The 10,092-nt window shown below is 40.0% G+C and overlaps 1 pseudogene; it reads left to right on the forward strand.

Moving 5' to 3' along the window:
* Positions 1 to 6,627: 6,627 nt before the first annotated feature.
* LOC113832186 lies at positions 6,628 to 8,721 on the forward strand (annotated as a pseudogene).
* The last annotated feature ends 1,371 nt before the right edge of the window (positions 8,722 to 10,092 follow it).

The following is a 10,092-nucleotide window of genomic DNA, read 5'->3' on the forward strand; positions in this document are numbered from 1 at the left end:
GGTTTCATTTCTTGAACATCTTTTGCAAGAAACAAAAAATGTTGTTAACAATGGGAACAGTATACATGTAGACCTTCCTTACAATTTGAGTCAAATAAGTACAAATATTGATATATTCCCAAGCTTATTGTGATGTCATTAGTAATTATCAGTTGTGGCAAATGGAATTCTCCAAATAGTCTTTTATTCATAACTCATGTGTTACCTATCATGAGAGCCATATTGAATACAGCAATCTAGATGATGTAAGACTAGAATTACTGTAAATAGCAATGCTACAGACATGGTAAAATAAAGCAAACAACTTTAAGACAAAATAGGTATTTTGTTGAAGCCTTCCTTTAGGAAAACTGTCAAACAAATAAAATTAAAACTTGAAGCACTTAAAACATATGTCTTTTTATTACATTAACATGGGAAAAGTATATTTTTCTTAGAACATATCTGACAGAGTGAACTCCATTTGCTAAATATCAATTCATGATTCCTACCCAGAAAATTATTTTTAGGTTCCAGTATCTCCAATAAATTTCAGTTTTTTTGACTTAATAATATGTTCTGGGTTTTTGATTGGGGATTTAAGTAAGCCTTTAATGGAACTTTAGATTTTTTAAATCAGTTAAATTTCATATTCATTATTTCTCTCAGTTATTTCAATTTTTTGTAAGTATGTCTTGGTTAAATGAACATTATCACAGAATGCTTCTTTTTACTGTTTTTTTATTTTTTTATTTCATTATACATTCCAACTACAATTCCCCCTCCCATAGCTCCTCCCACCCCTTTCACCTCAACCCTAGCCCACCCCCAGCCCACTCCTCTTCACAGGAAAGGGCTCCCATGAGGAGTTAACATAGTCTGGCACAATAGGTTGAGGTAGGGCCAGGCCCCTCTCCCATGCCTTAAGGCTGAGCATGGTATCCCACCATGGGTAGTGGGCTCCAACAATCTAGCCCATGTACCAGGATAATATGGTGGTTCTACTGACACTGAACATGGCATCCCACCCTAAGGAATGGGTTCCAACAAGATAACTCATGTAACAGGTTAGTAATGTGTTCCTACTGCCAGAGGCCCTCAACTAGTCCAAGCTTCACAACATCACAGAACATTCTGTCCACAACTGCTGAGATGTACAGTGATGTGAAAAATAAGGAAATGTTATTAAATATAGTTGAAATTTTATGCTGTAAAGCTAATTTGGGGAGATAATGTCCACATAATCACAGTAAAATATTTGGTATAAAAACATGATTTTCCTAAGTCTCTGCAATGCCACTGATTTTCTGAAGCACAGCCAGTTTGTACCAGAGCCCTAGTTTCAGACACCTCCTCCTCCTCAGTAAAGTGATTTGCATGTGAGCTGGACCTAGTGCATAAATGTCCATGTTCTTACTTCAGCTACAGAGGAAATTTCAGGTTCACTTTTCGATCAGCACATTCTGAATTGCTGCATATATAAAAGGTTTAAATGCAGAAAATATTAATGATACAAGAACATGGGCAATACTCTAATGGATCTTAATGCCCCTTTCTGTTTTACACTATAAACTATTGGAATTATGATATTTTCACATATAAATGTCATCTACTTTGCATGATTTTGCCACTTTATCCATGAAAAACATCCTCCTAACATCTGTTATTAAAACTAGTGAAATCTAATCTTCTTCCAAGATAATGCAGTATGGGATGCACTCACATGTTGAATATATTTCTATTTGTCTCCAATGGTGAAGACAGTGGCTGTGGTTGGAAATCAATGAATCCATATCCACATGCTCATACAAGCCACAAGATAACAATCCATGCCCATTTGGAAAATGATAAAAGTTGCATTGTATTTATTTGTCCAAAATAAAAATCTTATGAATATAGAAAATGCAAGTTTATTGTGGAGTATTTCCAAAGGGCACTAGACCATAGAATTATATGAAAATCTAAAGTGGGTCTTCTTCACACAATACACAAAACTTCTTACGCCTCTACATGCGTCTATCTTCAGGTGAGAATACATACAATGGTTTTTAATAACCAAATAGTGCAGTTACTTAATACAATTAGATGACCAAAAAGTCCATAACACAGAATCAAACAACAAAAAATTGACCTTGCATCAATTTCTAGTTCACGTTGCTGAATAGAATGAAAATGTAAAGGAAAATGTAAAGGTAAAGTAACCTACAGTATGTGGAAGTAGGTGTTCTGAGAGTAAAAAGGGTCAACTTAATGTCTAAAATTTTTATTGCCCCCGCAAACTCCCCCTTCAACCCCTGCTCACTTTTCCCTGAACTCTCCCCCCACCCCACAAGAGTGGACCTTCCCAGACTGGAAGGTTCACCCTGAGTCTGGACACACCTCACCCTGTCTGTACTCTGTGCTCTGTCCTTAGGCAGGCACCCAAGCCTCAGGTGAGTCTGGTCTCTGCTCTGCTCCCCATCCTCCCCCATCAACCCCTGCTTGCTTCTGCCTGAGCCCACCTGGGCAAGAGTGGACCTGCTGAGACAGGGAAGGCCCACCCTGAGTCTGGTCATACCCCACCCTTGTCCGACTACCACCCTCTGCCATCCTGCTGCCACCAGAGGCTGAAGAAGTCAAACTTTCACTATTTGCAGACGATATGATAGTCTACATAAGTGACCCACAAAACTCTACCAGGGAACTCCTTCAGCTGATAAACACCTTCATCAAGGTAGCAGTTAATTAATTCAAAAACATCAGTAGCCCTACTATACACAGATGATAAATCCAATGAGAAAGAAATCAGAGAAACATCACCCTTCACAATATCCACAAGCAACATAAAATATCTTGGGGTAACGCTAACCAAAAAAGTGAAAGACCCGCACAGTAAGAACTTTGAGACTTTAAAGAAAGAAATTAAAGAAGATACCAGAAAATGGAAAGATCTCTCATGGTCTTGGATAGGTAGAATCTTGCCAAAAGTAACCTACAGATTCAATCCCCATCAAAATCCCAACACAGTTCTTCACAGACCTTGAAAGAACAATACTCAATTTTATATGGAAAAACAAAAAACCCAGGATAGCCAAAACAATTCTGTACAATAAAGGATCTTCTGGAGGCATCACCATCCCTGACTTCAAGCTCTATTATAGATCGATAGTTCTGAAAATAGCTTAGTTTTGGCACAAAAATAGATAGATAGACCAATGGAATCGAATTGAAAACCCTGATATTAACCCACACACCTACAAGCACCTCATTTTTTTTTACTTTTTTATTTGAATTATAAATAGGATTGTTTTACATGACAATCCCAGTTCCCTTCTCCACCCACCCATTCTCCCCTACCACCCTTCCCAACTAAAACCCTATCAAATATCCTTTCTGCTCTCCCTGGATGGTGAGGCCTTCCATGGGGGTGTCACCAGAGTCTATTGTATCCTTTGGGATAGGGCCTAGGCCCACCCCATGTGTCTTGGCTCAGGGAGTATTCTTCTATATGGAATGGACTCCCAAAGTCCACACCTATGCTAGGGATAAGTACTGAGGGAGCAGAAAGGTTGAGTCAGGGGAAGGATAGATGATTACAAGAATGGAGTTACCATAATAGAGGGAAACATTTTAGGTTTACTGAGGAATTAAGCACTAGGAAATGTCTGAAGATCTACAAAGATGATACAGGCTAACAATCTAAGCAACAGAGAGAGGCTACCTTAAATGCCCTCCCCTGTTAATGAGATTGATGACTAACTTACATGCCATCTTATTGCCCTCATCCAGCAGCTGGTGGAAGTAGAAGTAGACATCCACAACTAATCACCAAACTGAACTGGAACCCACATGCAGAGAAGGACCAGTGAAGAGCAAAGGGATCCAGACCAGACTGGTGAAACCCACAGAAATAGCTGACCTGAACACTGGGGAACTCTTGCTCCCCAGATTAATAGCTACGATACCAGCATAGGACTGATCCAGACCCCAGGAACATGGGTTTCAGTGAGGAAACCTCGGAAATCTCCCGAACACCTTATTTGACAAAGATGCTAAATCTATACAATGGAAGAAAGATAGCATCTTCAACACATGGTGCTGGCACACCTAGCCTCAGACATGCAGAAGATTGCAGTTAGATCCATACCTGTCACCATGCACGAAACTTAAGTGCAAATGGATCAAAGATCTCAACAAAAATCCAGCCACACTAAATCTTCTAGAAGAGAAAGTGGGAATTACCCTTGAACAAATTGGCACAGGAGACTGCATCCTGAACATTACACCAGTAGCACAGACATTAAGATCTGCAATTATTAAACGGGACCTCCTGAAACTGAGAAGCTTCTGTAAGGCAAAGGACACAGTCAGTAAGACAAAACGACCACTTACAGAATGGGAAAAGATCTTCACCAACCCCACATCTGACAGAAGGCTGATTCCCAAAATATACAATGAACTCAAGAAGCTAGCCACCAAAACACTAAACAATGTAATTAAAAAGTGGAGTGCAGAACTAAAGAGAGAATTCTCAACAGAGGAATCTATAATGGCTGAAAGACACTTAAGAAAGTGCTCAAAATCCTTGGCCATCAGAGAAATGCAACTCAAAACAACTCTGAGGTACCATCTCACACCTATCAGAATGGCTAAAATCAAAAACACCAATGACAGTCTATGCTGGAGAGGATGTGGAAAAAAAGGAACACTCCTCCATTGCTGGTGGGAGTGTGAACTTGTAAGACCACTCTGGAAATCCGTATGGGAGTTGCTCAGAAAAATGGGAATCAGTCTTCCTCAAGATCCAGAAATTCCTCTCTTGGGTATATACCCAAATAATACACGTTCATACAAGGATATATGTTCAACCATGTTCATAGCAGCATTGTTTGTAATAGCCAGAACCTGGAAGCAACCTAGATGCCCCTCAACTGAAGAATAGATAGAGAAAATATGTTACATTTATACTACTGCTGGAGTACTACTCACCAGAAAAAAGCAATGGAATCTTGAAATTCACAGGCAAATGGATGTAACTAGAAGAAACCATCCTGAGTGAGGTAGCCCAGTCACAAAAAGACAAACATGGTATGTACTCACTCATATATGAATTTTAGACATAGAGCAAAGGATTCCCAGCCAACAATCCTCTTCACCAAAGAAACTAGGAAACAAGAAGTACTCTAAGGAAAAAATGCCTGGACCCCAGGAATGGGAAGGGGCAGGAATTCTTGAGCTAATTGGGAGTATGAGGGTAGGGGAGAGGGAGCTGCCAGAATGAGAGGAGGAGAAGAGGAGAGGAGAGGAGGAAATGGAGGAGCAGAAATATGGAGTTGGGGAAAGAATAGGGGGGAGCAGGATGAGAGATACCATATTAGAGGGAACCATTATAGGTCCGAGGAGAGATCAGGCACTAGGGAGATTTCCAGAGACCTAAAAGGATGACACGAACTGACAATCTAGGCAATTGTGGAGACTATAACCTAAATGCCCTTCTCCTATAATGAGACTGATGACTACTTTTTATGCCATCCTAGAGCCCTCATCCAGTGGCTGATGGAAGCAGAGGCGTCCACAGATGTACACTGAACTGATCTCTGGAACTTAGTTGCAGAGAGGGAGGAATGAAGATTTAATGGGTCAGTACCAGGATGATGAAACCCACAGAAACAGCTGGCCTGTACAAGGGGGGACACATTGACCCCAGACTGCTGTCTGGGAGGCCAGCACAGGACTGATCCAGACCCCTGAACATGGATGTCAATAAGGAGGCCTCTGCACTCTAGGGAGCTCTGGTAGTGGATTAGTATTTTTCCCTGGTGTAAGAAGGGACTTTGAGAGCCCATCCCACGTGAAGGGATGCACTCTTGGCCTAGGCCCATCCCAGGATGATATAGTGGACTTTGGGGAGCCCCATCAAGGGCCCTACCCTGCCTGGGGAGTGGAGGGTGGATGGGGTGGGTGGTAACTTGGGGGTGGGGAGTAGGGTTGGGGAGGAGGGGAGGGAGAGTGAGAAAGGATTGACATGTGAAATAAGCCTGTTCCTAATTTGAACTAATAAAACAAAAGAAAAAATTATTGTTCATTTCACATCTGTGGCAATGACTCCTTGGGCCCTATGACACCAAAAATTGAACGTTAGAATTTGTAATGTATATCAATATATAAAAACTACGTATATCAGGAGGAAAGTACATACAAAAAATACTTACTGTAGCTTCATCATATGACAGTTAAGGTGTCTCAGATTTACTGATAATATCTCCCAATTCACATAAATAAATAGCAGAGACAAAATAATTCAAATCAAATGTGTCATTCTTTGATTCCAGCATTTTTTGATTTGGTTTGGTCTTACTCTTTTTATTTGATTATTTTTGTATTTCAAATGATAATAGAGTAACATCTCTTCCTCCCATTTCACCTCTTCAAACTCCCTATATGACTCTACCTCACCCCACTCTACTTCATATTAATAGCTTCATGTCCATTCATTATTTCATGCATATATGCGTATTTTCATGTATTACTAATCATATAGTTTTAAGAAGATATCGAAAGATCTTAACAGGATGTATCTTTTAAAGCTCTCATGTTTTCAAACTACATATGATATAGAGACCTGACCTCATTTGCACATTGGAAACTTAGTTTCTGAGCCTAAGAATGATGGAGGAGGCCAAAGGCAGCAAAGACACCAAGAAAAATAGAATGCAGTCTATGTGGAGCTATAAACCCAGCAATTCAGAGGGTGAGGCCAAATGAGTGCAGGTTCACTGATAAACTGCAAGGAACATGATGAGACCATATTTCAAGCACATGGAAGATAATGTGGACCAAGGGAACTAGAAAAGACTGAGCTGAATTAGTATTTCAATGTTTTGAGACTGTTCGAATGCACCTAGACTATACAACCAGCAGCTCACGCAGCAGAAGTGAACATTCCCCTATAAAGATCTGGAAACCATAATGCAAAGAAGACATGGGTCCTTTTTTTAGAATAGAGCATTATGCAATGTCTGTTTACTGAACAAATCATTTTGTTTTGATCAACAAAAGTAATTCACTTCTACCTGACCTCCTGGTACATGGTACACAGAAATATTGTCTTTGTCTTCCACCTTCTCTAAAATATTTATGCAGGAGCTTATAATTTGAAATTTGGAAGATCTATTCAGATAAACTAAGATGCATAAAATCAAAAGCACATATCTTACACTCAGGGAAGACCATAATAGTCATGCACACAGAGATCATAGCTTTCTTCAAAAGTGTAATTACTTAATTAGCCTTACCAGAATAGCCAGGGTACTTTAGATTGCGTATGGAACAATGGAGTTGCCTTATTTTCTGCTCACTTTGGTCATAGGATTGTGGAGAAGTGAGACTGTGAATACCTCAATGAGAATTTGAGGACTGTCATTACAGCTATAAAATCACAGTAGATAGTCTCAAATTTTTATTAAAGTTATTACACCATCATGCTTCCCAAATTATCATAGTTCATATGATTAGGAAGGAATAATTATTCTTGTAGTCTCCTCTTCATCCTCAATTCCCTCAATACTTACATGAATAAATTGTGGGTCTGTGTGGCCATGATGAAGGGCTTTGAGTATGAAGAACGTCCCCTGCTTGTTGTCTGGTAATGGCTCAAGCTCACTCTTGAATACCAAAGTGAACATAATAGCAAAAGCTTCCTGATGCAGAGCACTGTAGAAAGGCCAAACAGGGTTATATAGTCCTGAATTACAGACAACAAGCCGATGACCTAAAGGGATGGGCTAACTAATTATTCTTACATAACCTTAGAAACTCAATGCACAGAGCTGGTGACTACTCACACTGGTCCACAATATTGCAATCGCTAAGGAATTCCTAGGATTAATGGAGGAAGCAGAAGAGATGTTGAATGTTCTCAAGAGGTTAATTGTGAGGTTTTTGTTGACATCCTAACTTTTCATTTCCACTTTCACTTCGGTTTGGGCTCTCTTTAGTAATTCTTTTAATTGTTATTAAATTCTAATGAATGTTCTCTTCTGTGTCTGCAGAAACCTGTTTCTTTCCTCTGTGGCAATCCAAAGGCCAGAAATTCACCATGTCTATTCTCAAGATTCATGCCAAAGAGATTTTTGACTCTCTGAGAATACCACTGTTGAGGTTGATCTCTGCACTTCAAAAGGTCTCTTCCAAGCTGCTTTGCCAAACAGTGCCTACACTGACACACATAAGGCCCTGAAACTCTGTGACAATGATAAGATGTACTACTGGGGAAAGGATCTCAAAATTTTGGGGCACATCAAACAACTATGTCACCTGCTCTGGTTAGAAAGAAACTGAATGTTGTGAAACAAGAGATAATGAACAAACTAATCATCAAGTTGGGTGGCACTAAAAATAAATCTAAATTTGGTGCAAATGCCATACTGGCTGTGTCCCTGGCTGTCTGAAAAGTTGGTACCATGGGGAAGGGGTGTACCCTCACATCACTGACTTGGCTGGCAACCCTGAAGTTATCCCGTGGGTCCTACCTTTCAATGTAATCAACAGTGGTTCTCATGCTGGCAACATGCTAGCCACGCAAGGGTTCATAATCCTGTCTGCAGGGCAGCCACCTTCTGGGAAGCAGTGCCCAATGAAGCAGAGGTTTGCCACAACCTGAAGAACAGAAGCACATCTCCAACCTTCTTACTTTTTAGCTTGACACAATGTTTCACTATGCTGCCCAGCCCAGCCTTGTTGTCAAGCCCCTGCTTTAGGTGACTTCTCAACAGAGGACTTGCTAGATTTTGTGTTTCCTTAAGTCTTTCAAGTAATTCCAGTGCATTCTATAGTTTGAGAGCCACTTCTCTGGAATTCTGTTGAAAAAGCTGTGACTAACAAGGGTCCAGCATAAATCCTGAACTCATCTTCCTTTCCACAATGTTTTATTCTCTCTATTGATTTCTTGGCTCAATACTCAGGAATCCTCACCAAATATACTCATTGTGGAAACAAAGAAAAGACTGATGTAAAGCTAATTACTTGGAATTACCAGTTTAAAATTTTTAATTTGAGGTACTTTCCCACAGCCTCTCCCCCCAATTTATTTTATTTTATTTTATGTGTACAGATGCTTTGCCCAAATGTATGTCTATGCAACGCATACATACAACACCCACAGAGGCCAGAAGAGGGTAGGGATCTAGCCATCATGAGGTAGTTGGAAATGAATCCAGGTCCTCTAAAAGAGCAGTCAGTGCTCTTAACCACAGAGTCATGTGTGCAATCTCTCTCTCTCTCTCTCTCTCTCTCTCTCTCTCTCTCTCTCTCTCTCTGAAGATCAAGGAGAATTTTATTTGCTTTTAAAAGTAAAAAACTCCAGAACAGGCATGCTGTAAATCTCAGTAGCTTCCTAGAGGAGGAGAACACAGGAGATAAGGAAATAGCCATGACATTTAGTATCAGCATGGAGGTCAGCCATTTGTAAGGAGGGAACTTTTGAGAAAGGAAACCCAAAGTACCATAAAGAAACACACATTTGGGATTTGGATATTATGCAAAAGATACAAGAAGTGAGAGAGGAGAGAGAGAGAGACAGAGAGAGAGAGAGAGAGAGAGAGAGAGAGACAGAGAGAGAGACAGAGAGAGAGAGAGATCATAAGTCCTAGATAGGGAACAAGAGAACTCAGGACAGAGGATTTTTTAATGTCCAAATCAAAGTTCATTAGAATTTCTTGATGGGCTCAAAGGAGTATCCATCCATTACACCCACCCACACTTCTTTTGTTGATTCTCCAAGAATAGACCTGTGAATAATGAACCCAGGACACTTTCAGGCACTTTGACAGATGGGTGGGGAGGTAACTAGCATCCAAGTATAAGATTCCACCAAGCCTCCTAGAGAGGAAGAAAAGGCAGAAATTTAACTATCATTTAATTTTTAGCTTAGAACAATAGTGACCCTGTCTCTCTGGGCTCCTATTAGGCACTTCAGTGCTGAATTGATACAAGGCTGTGTTATCTTATATCTGGATACTTTTTCCTTATCAAGAAGAAAAATCATAAACAAGAAATGATTGCTTAAATATCATCTTATACAGATTTTTCAGCATCTAGTGAGATGATCACATGGTTTTACTTTTTCAGTTTGTT

Source organism: Cricetulus griseus (assembly GCF_003668045.3).
Source record: "Cricetulus griseus strain 17A/GY chromosome 1 unlocalized genomic scaffold, alternate assembly CriGri-PICRH-1.0 chr1_1, whole genome shotgun sequence".
NCBI lineage: Eukaryota > Metazoa > Chordata > Mammalia > Rodentia > Cricetidae > Cricetulus > Cricetulus griseus.